Source organism: Lathyrus oleraceus, chromosome 7, assembly GCF_024323335.1.
Source record: "Lathyrus oleraceus cultivar Zhongwan6 chromosome 7, CAAS_Psat_ZW6_1.0, whole genome shotgun sequence".
Taxonomy (NCBI): Eukaryota; Viridiplantae; Streptophyta; class Magnoliopsida; order Fabales; family Fabaceae; genus Lathyrus; species Lathyrus oleraceus.
The window spans coordinates 40554227-40573916 of NC_066585.1; positions in this window are offsets into that span (position 1 = coordinate 40554227).

Sequence of the window (19690 nt, forward strand, 5' to 3'; positions counted from 1 at the left end):
TGGAATGAACACTAAGATCCATTTCCAAGGCCTTAAGCATCTAATAACTAGGGTTTTGGCTTGATCACCATGATGGGCTATTCTCAACGACTGTAGCATCACAACTTCTAGGGCTTGATCCTCAAGTAAACCCAGCTCTTTGTTAAGTAAAATCAACCCCAAACCTTTGAATCTATGATGATGTTGCTACACTTGATGATATGGATATACATGAATGCAAATGAATCTCAAACCCAAAGGTTAGATGAAAATGAAAAGGGGAGGGCAAATTTTTGGGTATGAAAGTTGGTTGCCGAAAATGCAACAAAAGAGCAAAGAAATGTTCAAAGTGAAATGAGGAAGAAAGATCATAAGGCATTGTTCTATATCCATAAGTGTGTGGATACAAATGTGTTTGAGAATATTGTCGACTCGACAATGCGAAGGTGGCGTGGGACACACTTGTGCGGTGCTATGGTGGCAATGCATCGATGAAGAAAGTAATCTTGCAGTTCCTTTGCAAGTAATACGAAAATCTCGATTACTTTCAATTTCAGTTTATTTTTGCTTCTGTGGCTTTCTTTTGGGCCTTCTTACATTGAGCTCCTTGTTCTTTACATTTGTTTAATGGGCTTGTATTTTAATCGCTTTATGATATCCCGATTTGACAAAATATAACCCCATTCCCATGACGTGTAATAATTTTACCACTTTCCTATTGCATAAAATAAACCATCTTTAAAAAAGAACAAAAATAAGCTCGATCCAACGTTAAGAAAGTTTCCCAAATTAAACCAATTTTCCAAAGCTCATTCGATTCCATTCACAATCACTCAAACAACAAACTATTTTCATAATTCAATTCATCCGCAAACACAAATAAACGCTTGACCCAACATCAAGATCTTTTCATAATCAAATTCAAAATGACTAAATCATACTTTGAGCATTTCAAACAATAATGAAAGAAAAAGGCTACCTGAGTGAAAGGTCCAATTATGGCTCTGAGTATTAGGCCCAAGTGATAATCGCTTGTAAATCATAAATACTTATTTTTCACAAAAAATACAAACGTGTCACCTTTTTCACAATAAATGGTAAGAGAAATACTACCTTGGTGAAAGATCCAGTCGTAGTCCCGAACACTAAGCCCAAGTAGTATTTGCATGCAAGCTCAAGTGTTTGTCTTTCATTCAAAACACTTGTAAATATCAAAAAAAAAATTGCAAAAGAATTGGAAAGAAAAAGACTACATGGGTAAAAATTCCAGTCATAGTCCCAAATATTATACCCAAGTAGTAATTTCTTACAAGTCATGAATATTCGTCTTCCAATGCCTAAAACATACTCAAACCAATCAAACTTGTTTTTCGCCCTTATGCGACTTTAAAAACCATTTTCAAAAATGAGTATGCTTTATCCATATCGACGTGAAACAAACAAAGGCTTTAGCCTCCAAGAGCGAGCAACAAGAAAAAGTTTAACCACTTGATATGTATACAAGATCACTCCTTAAAAGCAAGCAACAAATAGTTCTTTCCAACAAAGAACCACGTAGACTTGAGTTCTCCACCACACTTGGATATAGGTAAGAGTAGGGTTTTGGAATCATGTCAGGTACATTAACAAAAAACCTAAAAAAGATTTTCCTTTCTTTCTTTCAGAATCTCACAATAAGTAGAAGTGTCACACCCTGATTTTGACCCTGAATCTCGATTCAATACACTCATTATACCGTATAATGTCTAGAATATCAGTCGAAATAAATTTTTGGATCTACAAGAAAACCGGTTGAATCAATTATCAAATGTGTCTCAAAATAGCAGGCGAAAAAGTTTCAAAATCAAGCTTGCAGACATCAATTTTATTAATCTTCATTTCACGTAGTTTAACCTGGTGTGCTCGATTTGTTTTTCGGCTGATTTTTCAGTCGCATTTTGGTCCATTTGAGCGTTTTAACCGGGCGTTTTCCATTTCAAAATTTGGCAAAAACCTGTATGTTTTTGAGATGCTTATTTCGCGCTGGTCATTTTGGTGCATTCATTTTAATTTTTCGATCACTTTTGTGTCCAATTTTTATTCATTTTGAGTCCGTTTATTTTTATCTTTTTGTCAACATGTTCATATTGATTAATTAGAAATAACTATAATTTTGTTTTGATTTTATTAGATTTATTTTAATTTATTTGATTTTATTTAGTTTTAAGTTATTTTAACATTTAAAAATATGTCTAGGGATATTTTAGGTTTTTCATTGAATTGGTAACCCTAATGTGTCTACTACATAACCATCCATTTGGCCAATTGAGAAGGAACCGAATCCCAACCTTCTTTCTTCTAAACAACGAAAAAACCACCTCACGCCTAGCCTTCTGTTCCTCACTCTGGCGACTCCTTGCATAACCTCCAACCGTGTACATCTCCATCTTACACACAAAAGCAACAAAATCACACCTTTCCACCTCCCTCCACCTTCAACATTTCAAACCATATAAACAAAACCACCATTTACACGGCAAACCACCACACCTCAAGATCGACCCACCACCTACAAACATTGTTGGAAAACCTCTATATCCAACTATTAGCGCTCCTCCGATCTAACACCAAAAACAACTCTTCTACTACAATGACCACAACTCAAATCGCGGCCAAGAACCACCTCACGATCATCACCATCAGCTTTGTCGCAACCCAACCATCCTCAACCACAATCAAAATTCCATCGCAACTGCTACACGTCCGTAAAACACTCTCCGGCTAAACGCCTCACGCCTAGCCACCGTGTAAATTTTTCACCGCCGCCGATGTACTAATTTTCATCACTCTGTTTTGTTTTTTTCCCTATGATGTGATTTAATCATGTTTTGTGAAGGTATATTGCTATTTGCCATTGTTGTTACTACTGAAGGAGAAAGTTAACTCTTTTTTTTTGTTATAGTAATTTTTGTTGATGTGTTTGAGAGGAAGGAAGTGAGTTTTACTAATTCTCTCATTTTGTCTCTTTTGCGTGTTTCCTGTGTGAATGAGAGAAGTGTTTTCCTTTTCATGTTTTTGTTTCTGAAAATTAATGGTTTAATTGAGTCGAAAAGTTAACACCTTTCTTTTATCATTATTATTGATGATTATTAAATTTGAAATAGAGAAATGCAAGTAACATCTAAAAAGGTTTTGATATTGAATATATTGATTTTTAATGTTTGTAAAATCTAATACTTTAATCTATTTCTTTTATTGTTGTTTATTACCTTTTGTATTTTTTCACATTTACTTTATGTTTTTCTTATTAGTAACTAATGTGTGCATTTTTGGTATTTGTCATTTTCAACTATGTATGTGTTTTAACGTGAAATTTCAAGATAACATGTATTTTTTTTTGTCTCTCAATATGAAATGGGTTACTGGTTTGTATTAAGAGGTGAGATCCTAAAGTCCATTAGATCTAGTAGCAACTAAACCTACATAGGAGTGAGTTGTATTAACTTTTTATTTTATTTTATTATTTATTATTATCATCAATTTAATTTTTTTTACTTACTTACTTCAATGGATATTAATTTTGTAAATAAAATTTTAAGAGTTTAGAAATCAAAATAATTTTTCATCGAATCATTTTCGCTAACATTTCGCTCAATTTAAATTTTAAGCTACTTTCACACTAACTTCACTAACCTTTCACTTAAACTTCAAATAATTTAAAACAATTTTCTTAATTAAAATTGGAAGAAAAATATTATCTGGGTGTAAGGTCTCGTCGTAGTCCCGAATGCTAGGCCCAAGTTGTAAGAGCTTGCAAGCCATAAATGTTCGTCTTCCCCTCTAAAACACTTGTAAATATTCAAACTTATTTTCTCAATAAAATTGAAAAAAAAGATTATCTAGGTGAAAGGGTCAGACGTAATCCCGAGTATTAGACCTAAGTTGTAAGAGATTGCAAGTCATAAGTATTCGTCTTTCAAGCCCAAAAATACATTCAATCAATCAAACTATTTTTTTCGTCGCCGTGCGATCGATTAGAAAAACCTTTTCATAAATGAAATACACCTTGTTCTAAGATGATGCAAAGAAATTCTTCATCCACAATAGTTGAGTTGAGATAAGTGACATTTTTCTGAATGTTAATTTGCAAATTCATTTGATGTGTTGTATATGTCCGCTCCTCATTTGTTTTGGGTAAAACAATGTTTCTCGTCGATTAATACAAGATAGTTTTTTCTAAAATAGACAAACAAACAAACATTTTCCACTTATAACTAAGTAAGCCTTGAGTTCTCTATTGCACCCGGAGATATGTAGGAAAAGGATTTGTAAATCTTGTCAGTCCCATTAATAAAAAACAACTTAGGTTTAGTCCCCTTCATTGCAAAAAATCCAAAAATATCTTCTCTTTTATTTTGATCCTATTATTCTTTTCCTCATAATAACTTGAGAAGTCAAACATTTCTAAGCTAACATTGATGCACACAATTAACCTAATGGTTCTTGTTGAGTACAACGGACATGAGGGATGCTAATACCTTCCCCTTGCGTAACTGACTCCCGAATCCCGATTTGGTTACGACGATCATAATCATTGTCGTTCTTTCTTGGGTTTTATCAATATTTCCCCTATCCTTTTTAGGAATAAATAAAGTTAATTTGAGACTCTATTTAGTCCATCATGCGAGCGTGCGGTTGCGCTTCACTAAGTCATGTTCTCATTTTTCTAGGTGCGACAAATGGCGACTCTGCAGGGGACGATGATTTTCCTAAGTGAGTCAAGCCTAGTTAGGTCGTTTATGTGCCTTTGTTTGTTTACTTGTGTGCCTTTTCTTTATTGCTTTTGCGGTTTTTATTGTCATATTGATATAATATGTTGTATTGGTTCCATTATGCTTTGATACTTGGATACTCTTATGGCAAACCTCGTGGGAAAGACTCTCTACCCAAGTCTCGAGTAAAAATGTAAGATAAGACAAGGTAGAGTAGTGCAGGTCCGCAAGATGAATTTCTCGTTAGGTCGGTGCGAGAACCTCACTTAGAGTCGATCCTTTAGAGGATGTTGTCGCTTGACAAGTAAGTTGCCGTAAGCTTCGATATTTTCATTAGGTTCCATGTCTCTAAGGATAAATTGTAGAACCTTAATCCTTTGGCTGACTAGGAAAGATGGTTTCATAGTGTGGGTCCACGAGATGTATTTCTCGTTGGATCGATGCGATAACCTCACTTAGAGTAGATTATTTGGATGGAGTTGACGACCGACAAGTAAGTTACCGCAGGCAGCAAACAGTCTTGTGGATCCACGACTTTGGGAATCATTGTACCCCTAATATCATACCCGGTGAGAACCTATTCTTGGAAAGTAATCAGATTCATCAGTATCTCGGAATTTTGAACCTGTGTATTAAAAAAAACAAATATACATGTCTTGCATTGCATTCATTCATTCATATTACATTGCATCTGCATCTCACCAGAATGTATGTCATTTTCCAGAAAAAATACAAAAAAAAAACTCATCCATCCTTTGTCCATGATCAGCAAAGTCATTCCCGACACGCGTTTAGAAGAAAGAACCATGTCTCAGGAGATGATGGACGAGCTAAGGAAAAGTCAAGAGGCATTGAAGGAGGAACTTAATCTTTTGAAGATCCAAATGGGATGGGTCAGTTGAAACCCTGCAAGCCTTGTTGAGAAAAGAGGGTCATCCTATACCTATTACTGCAACGGAAGGAGCTATTGCTCTACATCCATCCAGTGTTACCCTAAGTCAAAGGCAGTTCTATGTGGAAACTCCCCATCTACCGGCATATGGCCCTACCTCAGGATGTCATGATCAACATCCTCTGGATATTCCTCCTCAAAATCACTGAAGTCAGGTTTAGAACAAAAATCAAAATCAGAATAAGGGGAACAAATATCACAATGACCCGATTCCGGTGCCATATAGCAAGCTCTACCTGCATCTGATCCATAATGATTTGGTGAACCCTCGAGCTCTCACACCTACGTCACCATATCTGCCATGGGACATGACCTGAATTCTTGCTTAGCGCTGAAATCCTTGGTACGATAACTGATTAACAAAAAGAGCTTAGTCTTTGAAGAAGATCACCCGAAGGTCAAGTGTGGATACCATACTGGAACAATGGGGCACTTCATCGAGGAATACAAGAGTTTTAAGTACAAGTTGCAAAGATTGATTGATATAAGGTCACCAACATTTAAGGAGGAAGGCTCAGGTGCATATATCTTGATTTATGGGCCAGGTAATGAGAAAGGCAATGGACCCCTGAAACCCCTCAAGGTTTTGTACTACAAGGAAGAGGTCATGGATGTGGCTAACGAGACATTATCGTTTCCCGGTAAGAGCATTGAGATATCTCCTTGGATTTCCAATGTCACGACCCATGCCAACGGAAGCAAAATAGAAGTAAGTAGTGGATCCAAGAGGGTTGCGTCCAACAATACAATTGAAGATCACCATGCCAATTTCAAAAAGCTTGTTGATCCCAACCTTCAAGTGGTTGAAAATGAGCAGTTAGAAATGCCCAAAGTTCCAAACCAACAACCACTTCCTTTTGGTCTTCATTGCCAACAATCATGGTTTGCTCCTCATCCAAATCAATGAGCCCAAGGCCCGAGATATCGAAATCATCATCAAAATCAGCCTAGGCCTCGAAATAACTTGGAAAGAAGAAATTCTCTTCGTCATCCAATCCTCATGACATATATCCAACTTCTACAACCTCTGATTCAAAACTCGTTGGTGGTTCCCAAGTCTCTCAAGCCGGTTCCACAACCTTACCCACCCGGGTATGATCCAAATGTGCAATGTGGATATCATGCTGGATCAGAAGGGCATTCAACTGAAGACTGCAACGCTTTCAAAGCCAAAGTACAATATCTGATTAACAACAGGTACATAATCTTTCAAGAAGGAAGCCTGGTGGTGAATGTCAACCTATCGCCCGGATAAGTGCGAAGACCTCAAGGGGTGTCTCCCGAAGTTAATGGATTAAGTTTGAAGTCATCTCCCTAAAGTTGACAATCATTTGGCTGTTTCAATATTTCTTTTATAATTTCCTTGCATGTTGATTGCTAGTTTCTTTTAAGCATCGTTGTGTTTCTTTGAATTGGTAAGATTAATTAAATGTTTATGCATCTTTTGAATTAATCCATTCGTATTCACTCGTTTTTCATTTATGTTAAAAACAAAAAATACTTCTCTCATTCACTTTTGTTTATCAAACAAGTGTGTTAACAAAGATTAGAAGGAGGAGGATGAAAGTGAAACACCTGAAATGTTGTGGTATGCTTTTGAAGAAAACCTTGCCGATGATGTAAGGCATTATTTCAAATCCCCAAACACCGGAGAGATAAGGAGTTAGTCCCTAGTCAACCACTTTGAGCCTTGAAGTTAGTATTTCTTTCGGAACTAAAACCTTTAATCTTAACCAGGGACAAAGTAGTTTGTTCAGTTAATCTGACTTTGCATTTAAATTGCAAGAGGAAACATCCCACTTAAAGAGATCAACCATATGATATCCTTCACACACAACTTAAAGTGTCGAAGAAGTTGTGAAAAACCCAATATTATAGCGGTTGTTTCTCAATAACCCATAACATGACAGTCACAATTTTTCAAAAAAAAGAAGAAAAAGCCCGCTAAGTCAAACACCGTAAAAAAATGACTTAGGCAAAAATCAGGGCATCCCGGTGGACCAAAAGCTTCAAAGAAGCGGTCTAGGAAAAATTAGGGATATACAAAAATCAATCAAAAGAGGTCACTAAATCCTCAATAAAAACAATATAAGGTGATTGCCATTTCAAGAAAATCTCATCTTGAATCCTCATTTTCACCTTCACACATTCAAAGTCAAATGCGTGTATTGAATTAACTGAATATAGGAATTGGAGATCATCAAGAAGAAGAGGTGGGTTAAAATTAAATTTGATCCTTATATGTTTTTGTTTAAAAAACCGTGAACTAGACCATATTACAACTCCTAAAATACCTAACTGAGGCAGGGTTTATTCTGAAAGCATACTACAACAAGGTTGTGTTAACCTGACTCCAAACGATTTTTGTTAATCATTTGATTGCACCAACTTGCATATTGTGAATGACTAGATCATCATTGTGTTCTTATCAGTGACCCGTTCATTATATCACCCGTTCATATCAAGAAATTTTGATTTCAAATTTTTGCATAAACACTGCATTAAAATTATCATTTTTGAATGAACAATCTTATTTGCAAGTCAGCATTTAGCATCAAAGAAATTCCAATAATATATAATTGAAGAACTTGATAAAGTGAAAGAAGTCCAGTCAGGGGAAATCACTTTGAGTATCAGTCAATCCGAGCCAATCACCCTAAGGGTCATCTACTCAAGAGTAATTTGCTTCAAGACTCATACTGGGGTAAGCCACCTCAGAGCTCAATGAGTCCAACTATCCAAAGGGCGGTCAATCAAAAGTTTACCATTCCAAGATTTGGTTAATCAGGGGCAGACCATTGCAAGTTTCAAACACTTGGGGCAAGCCATCTCAAGGTTGTATCATGGCAAGCTATTTATAAACTCACTTTCAAGGTGAACATCTTCAAAAACCCAGCATAGTGGGGGCAAGATGAGCCATAGAGGGGCAGACCCCCTCTTCATGCTTTCAAACTACCCAAACAAATTCTGCCACACTTCAATAACTATTGGGTCTGAGAGGAGTGCTCAAAAATCATGCCAGCATGGTTCATTAATCCTTCGAAAGGATCCATTTGGCTAAGTCATGGTTGTCAAGCTTGATAGAATTCTCCTTTGATAACATCTATCACAAAATATTTGGTTGAGTTCTCGGTGTTGAGGAATCATGACCTCTATAAAAAGCCTTTATAAACTCACAGTCCACTCAAGTGTCAGCATTTTCATATCATGATCATTCATATATCATGCATAAAAAAAATTCAAATCATGCATAATCGAAATGTACTTCACGCTCATTTTGCATTGATCCAGGTCTTGTTGTTGTTCCTATATCCTTTGACCTCTAATTCCAGTTTCTCTTTGGTGACCTTAAACCATCGTTTGGTTTTCACAGTCATTTTCAAGTCCAACTCAGTTGGCACCTATAAAAAAAATTGTCCATGGGGTTCAATTCCTTTTTGGATTATCCAATTAATTTCCGAATTACTCCTTTGCTTATTGATGTATTTCCAGAATTTTATCTGATGTATATGTCTGTCTTGTATTCTGACGTATTTGCAGAATTTGTTTTATTTACCTGAGTTATTATCGAACGTGTCTTTTATCTAATGTATTTCCAGAATACCACTTGTAATTCTGATGCATTTCTAGAATTCGTTTCTTTTACTCTCTGATGAACTCTCGGATATGTCATTTTTGTTCTTATACACTTCCAAAGCCCGTATGGCATTCCCTAGCATTATTTCAAAGCTCATTGGTGTCTAATAAAATTTAGTTGTTACTGTATCGGTAAATTCATGATCATCAACCTATGGATAAGCAAGACATCAAATAACAAGAGTCGCCACCGCGCTTTTATTGTTTCTAAGGGAAAAGGGAAAAGTACAAACAAAACCCAAAAATGAGAAGTTTTCAAATCAAAACTAATAAAATGCCAGAGATTACAAGTAAGGGGGTTGGTTACACAGAGGGAAGGTGTTAGCACCCAAAGTGTCCTAGGTACTCCTAGGGAGCCCTTTCTTGTGTGCATATGTATTTTGTACAAAATGATGTTTACAAACAAATAGAATGAGGGGATGAGAAAAGAATTCATTAATTATATTTTTGTGTTTGACAAGACCTTCAGACTTGTGCCTACGTACCAACGTAAAAATGAGGGATCAAAACCTCGTAGTTCGTGATACAAATTTCAAAGTGGATACATTGCTTTTAATTAGAAAATTAAGTTTGAAAGGCACAAGGGCCTAGAAAATGGTTTGAATGAGTTGGTTCTTTTTGGCTTTTGAAAATTTTAAGTCAAGTATAGTTAAGTTTATTTACAAGTTTGATTGAAGAAAAGAAGCTTGAAAATTCAATGGCATAAGGCCAAAGTTTCTAATTTGCAAAGGGTCTAAGTTTAAAAAAAAAAGACAAGTACAAGCAAAGAAGTTTTTAAAAGGAGGGAGAGATTTTAAAATTAAAGAGACGGGGAGGAGATGAAGAGACTAATCCTAAGCATAAATTTAAAAGTTAAGAGTTGAAAAGATCTGACCAATGGGCTGCAATCCAATAGACAGGAATGTCATATAGAAACCCCAAATTCCCTTGGACATTAGAATAAAGCAACAAACAATGCATACAATATTAACTTGAAGAGCAAGGCATCAAATAAGATAGCCACATCCAAGCTTTAGCCACTCCATGATCTTTTTCAAATTTTCCCATGTAACAGATAAACTCCATAAGTCACAGGTTCAAAATAACAGCTTCACAATGATCATGTTGCAGATGAACTCAAAGGGATCTTCAATGATGTATCCGATGAAGTTTCATGCTACAAGCACTTGGTTACATGAAAGTTGGCATTGGTCAAGTCCTTTGCATAGGGAGTGTTTCCTAAATTCTAAGTCCAATTGTCTTAGATCAAACCAACAGTCCACACAAGAAGTTTTTTAAGGTTTTTGTTCTTATTATGTACATTAATGGTCAAAGACCACACAAACAAACATAATATACACAAGCAAAATATATCACAAAATATGGTCCAAGTGGAAAAAGTGAAAATGACATTAACATAAACAATTAGAATGATATGAATAATGGCAAATGAATAAAACTTAAATATAAAGTGCATTAAAAGTAAAAGACTTGAAATTAAATGTTAGTTGTTAATGAGTTAGAAGTTAGTATTTTTTTTGTTTTTTTTGTTTAAGTCATCCTTTGGAGAACACTCAACCCACTTATCACAAGCATGCCTTGAACCAAGACATCTCCCAAAGGAAGGAAAAAAGGTCAAGTTTCCACACAATACCATGGAAGAGGGGAGACTTATAATCTCACTAACTAGAATGATATGCCTTTTGTGTCAAAATTTAGCGTTATGTTAAGCAGTCGTAATTGGACTTATGTAGAAGTCACAACTATTTGAGGTCGGGCAATAGAATTTTGGTGTTAATGCATGTTAGAGACATAGTATAATGGACTATGCTCATGAAACATACCACACACAAAAAGAATATGCAAAAGGTGTGGCCTAATCTCATCCATACTCATGTCAATTTTTCAATCAACTAGCATTAGGACTTTGAGATGTCATAGGCCAAATGGAATGAATGAATTAAGAAGAGGAATGAGATGAAGAGGGGGGGAATAGATCAAAACTTAAATTGGACAAAGGAGGACTTTTACCAAATTAAGATCATTCATTCATTTTGGGAGATGGAATATACATTCCATCAATCCCCTAAATCCAATGATCTTAACCTAACAAAGTCAAATCAACCTTGACCAAGGCCCAACAACACAAGTCAAACTTATACAAACAATCAAAATGGCTCAACACAATTATTTGACATTTATTCAATTTAAAAATACTAAAAATAATGCATTAAATTAAATATGGTTTGTCAAATTCCTAAAATCTCATCAAAACACCAAAGAAATGGCCATGAGATTTATCATAGGTCAAACAAGGTCAAAGGACCTTGGAGAAAAATTTTCAGAATTTTTGGAGAATTAAAGTATTTTTAAACACTTAAAAATATTCACAAAATCAATTAAATCATGAAAAATATTAATAATGATCCAAAAAATAATTTTAATTCAAAATATGAAAGAGGATTTTATTTAAATTTTTTTGGTGAGACTCTCATATTTTTTGGATCAATATTAAAATTAATATGAATTAATGAAAATAAAAAAAATTAAACGAAATTCAAATAATCAAAAAAAAAGTGGACCACTTGATCTCCCTCATTAATTGAGGTGGCAGATCAAGTGGTCTAAAACGCGCGTTCCACCAAACACACGAGTCAGCGTGCCACACCAATGGTATTCAAAAGCAACGCTCAAGATTAAAGCGATTTGAACTGATCATGTGGCTCATAACCTATCCAGCACACCACCGGCGCTGAAACTCCGGTCACCTTCTCAGGCGAGGCTCACCGAACTGGTTCAGTCATCACCATCACATAAATGAAAAAGGAGGACATGATCGGAAAGAAAAAATGGCGTAGAGCATGAATCTGACCTCAATTTTAACTAACTCCACATATATAAAAAGATACGAGGAGTTTAATTTTGAGGTATGTCAACTGAGTTGCTTCGATTTGACCTCAAAGCAACTCAATTTTCTTGCCTACATTGGTAGGACTTCAGACAACCAAAGATCCAAGAGAATTGATGAGAATTGAGTAAGAATCGAAGAGAAGAAAATTTCTAGAAAATACCTTCAATGCTGTGCAAAACTAGATCTTGCTTGCTTCAAACTTTGCTTGATCACCTTCAGGAAGCTTGTAGAAGTGGCTTGGCAATGTAACAAAGCTTTGGATCCTGGAGTTTTTGAATCTCCAAACAGTGAGATTCAAACTCAATTTTCAGATTGAAAGTTCTCAGGTTTTCCTTTGAATTGCGAGGGTTTGAAAAGAGAGGGCAAAGTTGGCGCGCAAGGGATCCTTCAAATGAGCTCAGAGGCCTTGTATTTATAGTAATTGGGAATGATATTTGCACACTTGAAAATGTTTCCAATTTTGGCAATTGCATGATGCAAGCTTGCATGGGCGTGTACAGGCCCATGAAGCAATCCATTTAGGTCCAAATTCAACTGTTCTGAAGTCTCAAAGAAGCTTGAATAGCAAGGCAATGTGAAATGGTGTTTTGGACATTTGATCTTTCCACTTGATACAAACCTGTTAAGACCATGCGTAGCCCTAGCAAACCTCATCCAAAATGCATGAAATAGAACTCTTTGGAAAGCTTAGATAAAGGGGACCAACTTTGATGTTAAACACTTTTTCATTTGGAACTTGGATCATGGTGAATTTTAAGGTGGAAGTTTGGAAATTTCAACATGTTGAAATTTTTTCTAATTGTCAAGTCATATACCTCAATGTTCCACATTACTTAACTTTTCATGTGAGCTCCAAATGAAAAAAGTGTCTTCATAAAAGTTGTAGCTCTTTCAAAGGCCTTAAAAATGATCATCAATTTCATGTCATTTGGATACATAATGATAGAGTTATGCATTTTTGAAGTTGAGGAAAATCACTTGTTCAATGGTATTGGTCCAAAATGACCTATAATGTATCCTCATATCACATGCCCATAAAAGTTGAATTAGATCTCACTCAAAAAATAAAAGTTGAAGTATACATCTTGAAGTTGATTGTGAAACTTGTAAATCTTTCATTTCATATAAATTGAGCGAGTTATGGCCTTGGGAAGTTGACTTTCAAATTAGGGTTTAGACAAAATGACCTATAATGTTTCAACATATGAAATGACTTTCTAAGCAAAATTAGCTCTAGACTTCAACATGAAAGTTGTTTGGAATATCATTTAGAGTAACTTTTCTTTTCGAATCATTTACATATGGTGAAAAGTATATGAGATAGGGTCTAGGGAGACCCAATTTTGATCAGATGAATTCATCTGGCCAACCACCATCAACCATATTGCTAACCTCCGATTCTCTTGACTTTTTTGGCTCATGTTAGATCATATATGCATAAGATTATGAAATTTGAGGTTCCCCTTGAGAAAATTTGATCAATTGGTGAGGTAGCTTGTTGAAGAAGTTACTAAAGATACCCAGATAAATTAGGGTTTCAAAGGCAAACTACCTCCAAACTCTTGGAGAAAACTTGATCAAAGTAACATATGAAGATCATGGGGACTCATATATGATACTTTGAGACATTGTGGATCCATCCTTGGTTGTGGTTTTAGCCATAAGAGTCTTAAACCCTAGATATGAGCTTTCTAGATCAATAGGGATCATGCCCTACCTACAAAAGAGTTAGGTAAATGCAAAGACATATCTTTGGTATTTGGGTTAGTAAAAATGATAATATACAAGTATGATACAATCACATGGTGCTTGGTGATCTCTCCCAAAACAAACCCAATGAAAGAGGTGTGAGGAGGATGCCAAGGTATGATCCCAATGCTAATGCATATGATGAAGTTGCAGGAGGGATCTTAGAGTTAAAATTAGGGTCTTACAGCTGCCCCTATTTAAGGACATTCTAACTGAGGAGGTGAAGGTTAAAATCTTTGTATCGACTCAGTAGAATGGGCTTAAATAACAACATATAGAAACAAATTTTGGTCCCTAAGATACCTCATGATGCTTATGATATGAATGTAAAAGCAAATTCTATGTGGGGAAATATTGCCACAAAGGAGAAGAAATCAGAGAGACCGAAGGTCCGCAAGAGCATAAAGTATTCCATAAGGAAAACCCATTGGGGAAGACAAAGACTTTAAGGGGATAAAAAGGGTTATGCATAGGCCAGGCCACGAGTTAAAAAACTGTTGGGAGACTAAAAGAATTCCATGAAAATGGAAGGACTCAGACGAGGAAACAAAACATCTGCAGGGGAAACAAGTAGATCAGGATAAAACTGACATACTTGATCATGCAGGAAAAGTGATTTCACTAAGAAAATGCGCACTCAACTTCAACTAGGGAAGAAACAATCTTCAACACAGGAGGAGCAAAAATCTACTATCCACGACCGGTTACTGGGTAAGGAGATAATAAAGATCTGACAGAGAGAACACCCATCATCGGTTAGGATGAACCTATCAAGGATGACTCACTGGGAATCGCAACCAGGAGGGAGTATTCATTACCGGTTACTGAGTAAGAATATCCTTGTTGGGGGAAGACTGCAGAAATAAGATTTACAACTACCAGTTACTAGGCAGAAGACCAAAGATGAGAATATACGTCACCGATTAAAGTGAACATATCAAGGATAAACTCAAAGGAAAGAAAATCCACCATCGGTTAAGATGAACATATCAAGGATAGACTTGCCTGAGGATGTTTAAGGAGGATATCCATCATCGGTTAGGATGAACATATCAAGGATAAACCCTCTAAACAAAAAGTAGGAATTACATCTATCAAATGCTGGATAGAAAACCAACAAAGAGAAAATCTATCATCGGTTAGGATGAACATATCATGGATAGACTCTGTGAGGAGAGAAATAGGAATTACATCTATCAGTTATTGGATAGAATACCACATGAGAGAGAATCCGTCATCAGTTAGGATGAACATATCAAGGATAAACTCTGCAAATGAGAGAAAAGCAGGATTTACAACTACCGGTTACTGGGTAGAAGACCACAAAGAGAAGGAAATTCGTCATCGGTTAGGATGAACATATCAAGGATTAACCCTCCGGGGAACAAAATAGGGATTACTACTACCTTTTTACTGGGTAAAATACCAAAGCTAAGAGTATCCGTCATCAGTTAGGATGAACATATCAAGGATAAACTCCAAAAGAGGAAGAAAATATCAGTCATCGGTTAGGATGAACATATCAAGGACATACTTCCTGGGGAATCACAAAAAATGAATCCACTGGGGACTTCACCGAGGTGAAAACAGGGGTACTTTTGCCGGGTATTGGGCAAGAAGTAGCAAACTTCAAACTAAGAAGGATATTACCAGCTACTGGGTAATAAACTCTTAGGGGACCCAAAGTATCTATCTAGATAAGTGCTAGAAAGAAACGGTCAATCAAGACTCAACCTAATGAGGATATAACTAAAGGGGAGTGGTTCCATCCAGATAATCAAATGGGGAGGAAACTGAAGCAATAATCATCTACGAGGAAATAACTCAGTGGGGAAAAGAGAAAGGTTAAAGTCTTTCTGCTTAAGGGGCTGACACTCTACAATTGAGGGAGGATAGACACCAAACTCACATGGGGATAAAATACCGCCATAACAGAGAATAAGAATCACAAGAAGGAATCAACCGCTGTGAACATGTAATCATGAAATCATATGAGTGTATATATGTATATGTATATGATGATTATGTTGACAAAAGGATCGCAAAGGATACGGAGGTGTCGTAATCTTGATTCATCGGTACAATTCTCGGTTAATCCACAAGAGAGGGAGACAAATGCTGGTAGGAAAGTGAGATCAACATCCCAAAGGCTCAAACCTAGCCGGGGAAGGAGGAGATTTGCTGAGAAAAACGTTATCGAGTCTGCGAGGAATTTTAGGTCACCACCATATCAAATGGGAGACAACCCTGCAGAGGAACAAGCGCGAAAAGATGCTCAGAAACCAGGAGGAAACTCTGACTGGGAGCGAATCTGATGGTGATTAGTGAGGAAACCAAAGTTCTACCGCAACCACACAATCCGCTGAGGATACCAACCTTACTCTTCTAGAAATAAAAACTGGCTGGGTATCAAACACCAACTCTGCTGGAGAATTGAATTGACTTGGGGATTACGAAGAATCAAATGCTTGGGGAGAACCATCAGTGCTCCACACTTAGGGCTTACTGCTTTTGAACTGCTCTTGACATTCCTTTTTATTGCTTTTAAAATTCATGCTTTTATATGTTTAAGAAAAATGATTTTGATTTTTTTAAAAATTTTAATTTCGAAAATGATCATAATAAAATTTAAAACTATTTGGCTGAAGTAAACAAGAGTGGAAACAATTGGATAAAAGCTCAACTTTATTTAAGGGAATGATAGTCCGTGAATGACAAGACTCCATAGATTTTTACAAAGTTGAAAATGGTAATTTACATAGAAAAGGGTTACATTGAATACAAATGATCACTAATCCTTCTATCAACTCTTAACGTCCACTGTGCTTTTGGCCGCTACCGGGGATGATGAATCACTGTCAACCTTTGTGCTCAACGAAGTTTTTCCAATACTGAAGATCAGCATAATGCAGTTACTTGCCATAATCCCTATTTTTTTTTTTTTTGCATAAATGGCCCCAAGGTGGGGTACTCAATTTATCGGGATGATTCCTTCTGTTTTATGTCTCTAACTTTTGCCTGGACCGCCCTTTCAGGTTTTCAATCCACCGAGACGCTCATTTTTTCCTAAGCCGCCCTTTCGGGTTTTCAACTTAGCGAGTTGTTCTTTTCTTTTTAGGCGAAGTATTTCTTGACTGCATTTGCGTTCACAGGACGAGTGAACTCTTCACCATCCATAGTTGTAAGAATCAAAGCACCACCTGAAAAGGCTCTTTTAACAACATATGGGCCTTCATAATTAGGAGTCCATTTGCCCCTAGAATCTGGTTTAAAAGATAAAATCTTCTTGAGCACAAGGTCGCCTTCCCTGAATATGCGAGGTCTGACCTTCTTGTCAAAAGCTTTCTTCATCCTCTGCTGATATAACTGACCATGACACATGGCAATCAATCTCTTCTCCTCTATTAAATTCAGCTGATCATACCTGGTCTGACACCATTCAGTCTCAGTCAACTTGGCTTCCATGAGCACACGCAACGAAGGAATCTCAACCTCTACGGAGAGCACTGCTTCCATACCATATACAAGTGAGAAAGGGGTTGCCCCTATTGAAGTGCAGATGGATGTACGATACCCGTGCAAGGAAAATGGGAGCATCTCATGCCAATCCTTCAATGTCACAACCATCTTCTTAATGATCTTCTTGATGTTCTTACTTGCAGCTTCAACTGCCCCATTCATCTTGGGTCTGTAGGGAGAAGAATTATGATGTGCGATCTTGAAGTCCTTGCAAAGAGCTTCCATCATATTATTATTCAAGTTCGATCCATTATCAGTAATGATCTTACTTGACACATTATATCGGCATATAATATGATTCTTGATAAACTTCACAACAACTTGCTTGGTTACATTTGCATACGATGCCGCTTCAACCCATTTTGTGAAGTAGTCAATTGCCACCAAAATGAAACGATGTTCGTTCGAAGCTTTGGGCTCAATCATGCCAATCATATCAATTCTCCACATGGAAAAGGGCCATGGGGAGGAAATGACATTCAACAGTGTTGAAGGAACATGAATCTTATCCGCATATATTTGACACATATGGCATTTCTTCACAAACTTGCAACAGTCAGATTCCATTGTCAGTCAATAGTAACCTACTCGCAACATCTTCTTTGCCATCGCATGTCCATTGGAATGAGTACCAAAGGAACCTTCATGGACTTCAGTCATCAATAGGTCTGCTTTGTGTCTATCCACGCATCTGAGCAAAACCATATCGAAGTTTCTCTTATACAACACATCACCATTCAGGTAGAAGTTACCGGCTAATCTTCTCAAAGTCTTCTTATCTTTCAAAGATGCCCCAGACGGGTAAATCTGACTTTGGAGGAAACACTTGATGTCATAGTACCACAGCTTTTCATCTTTGACTTCTTCAACAACAAACACATGAGCTGGTCTATCAAGACACATCACAGTCAAATTGGGAACTTCATTCCAATACTTCACTACAATCATTGACGCCAACGTTGCAAGAGCATCTGCCATCCGATTTTCATCTCGAGGTATATGATGAAACTCAACCTTTGTAAAGAAAGTTGAAATCCTCCTCGCATAATCTCTATATGGTATCAAACCGGGTTGATTCATATCCCATTCACCTTTGATTCTGAGATCAATGGCCTCTTCGAGCCCCATAATGCAAGCTTCGTATTCTGCCATATTATTTGTACACTTGAAAGTCAATCTAGTTGTAAATGGAAAATACGTGCCTTGAGGAGTAATGATCACTGTCCCAATGCCATTACCATATTGATTAACAACTCCATCAAATACCATGCCCCAATGAGAACCAAGTTCTGACCCTTCTTCAAGCAATGGTTCATCACAATCTTTCATTTTCAAGTACAAGATCTCTTCATCAGGAAAATCATACTGCACTGATTGGTAATCTTAAATTGGTTGGTGAGTCAAATGGTCAGCCAAGACACTACCTTTGATTACTTTCTGAGATCGGTATTCAATATCATACTCTGATAACAACATCTGCCAACGGGCAATTCTTCCAATTAAAGCAGGCTTCTCAAAAATATACTTGATTGGATCCATTTTGGATATCAACCAAGTAGTATGATTCAACATATACTGACGCAGACGCTTAGCAACCCAAGCCAATGCACAATAAGTCTTCTCTAGCATAGAATACCGAGTCTCACAGTCGGTGAACTTCTTACTGAGGTAGTAAATTGCAAATTCTTTCTTTCTAGTCTCATCTTGCTGACCTAGAACACAACCCATACTATCTTCAAGCACAGTCAAATACATGATCAACGGTCTTCCTTCAACAGGTGGAGACAAAATCGGAGGTTCAAGCTGATATTCCTTGATACTATCAAAATCTTTCTGGTAGTCTTCGGTCCAATCACAAGACTGATCTTTCCGAAGAAGCTTGAATATAGGTGCACATGTGGCAGTCATGTGTGAAATGAATCTTGAGATATAATTCAAGCGGCCGAGAAAACCTCTGACTTGCTTCTCAGTTTTGGGCACATGCATCTCTTGTATTTCTTTGACCTTGGCAGGATCAACCTCAATATCTTTCTCGCTGATAATGAAGCCCAACAACTTACCAGAGCGAACACCAAAAGTACACTTATTGGGATTCAAACGGAGTTTGTACTTCCTCAAACACTGGAATAACTTCAACAAATACTCAACATGTTCCTCTTCATCAATTGATTTGGAAATCATGTCATCGACATAAACTTCAATCTCTTTATGCAT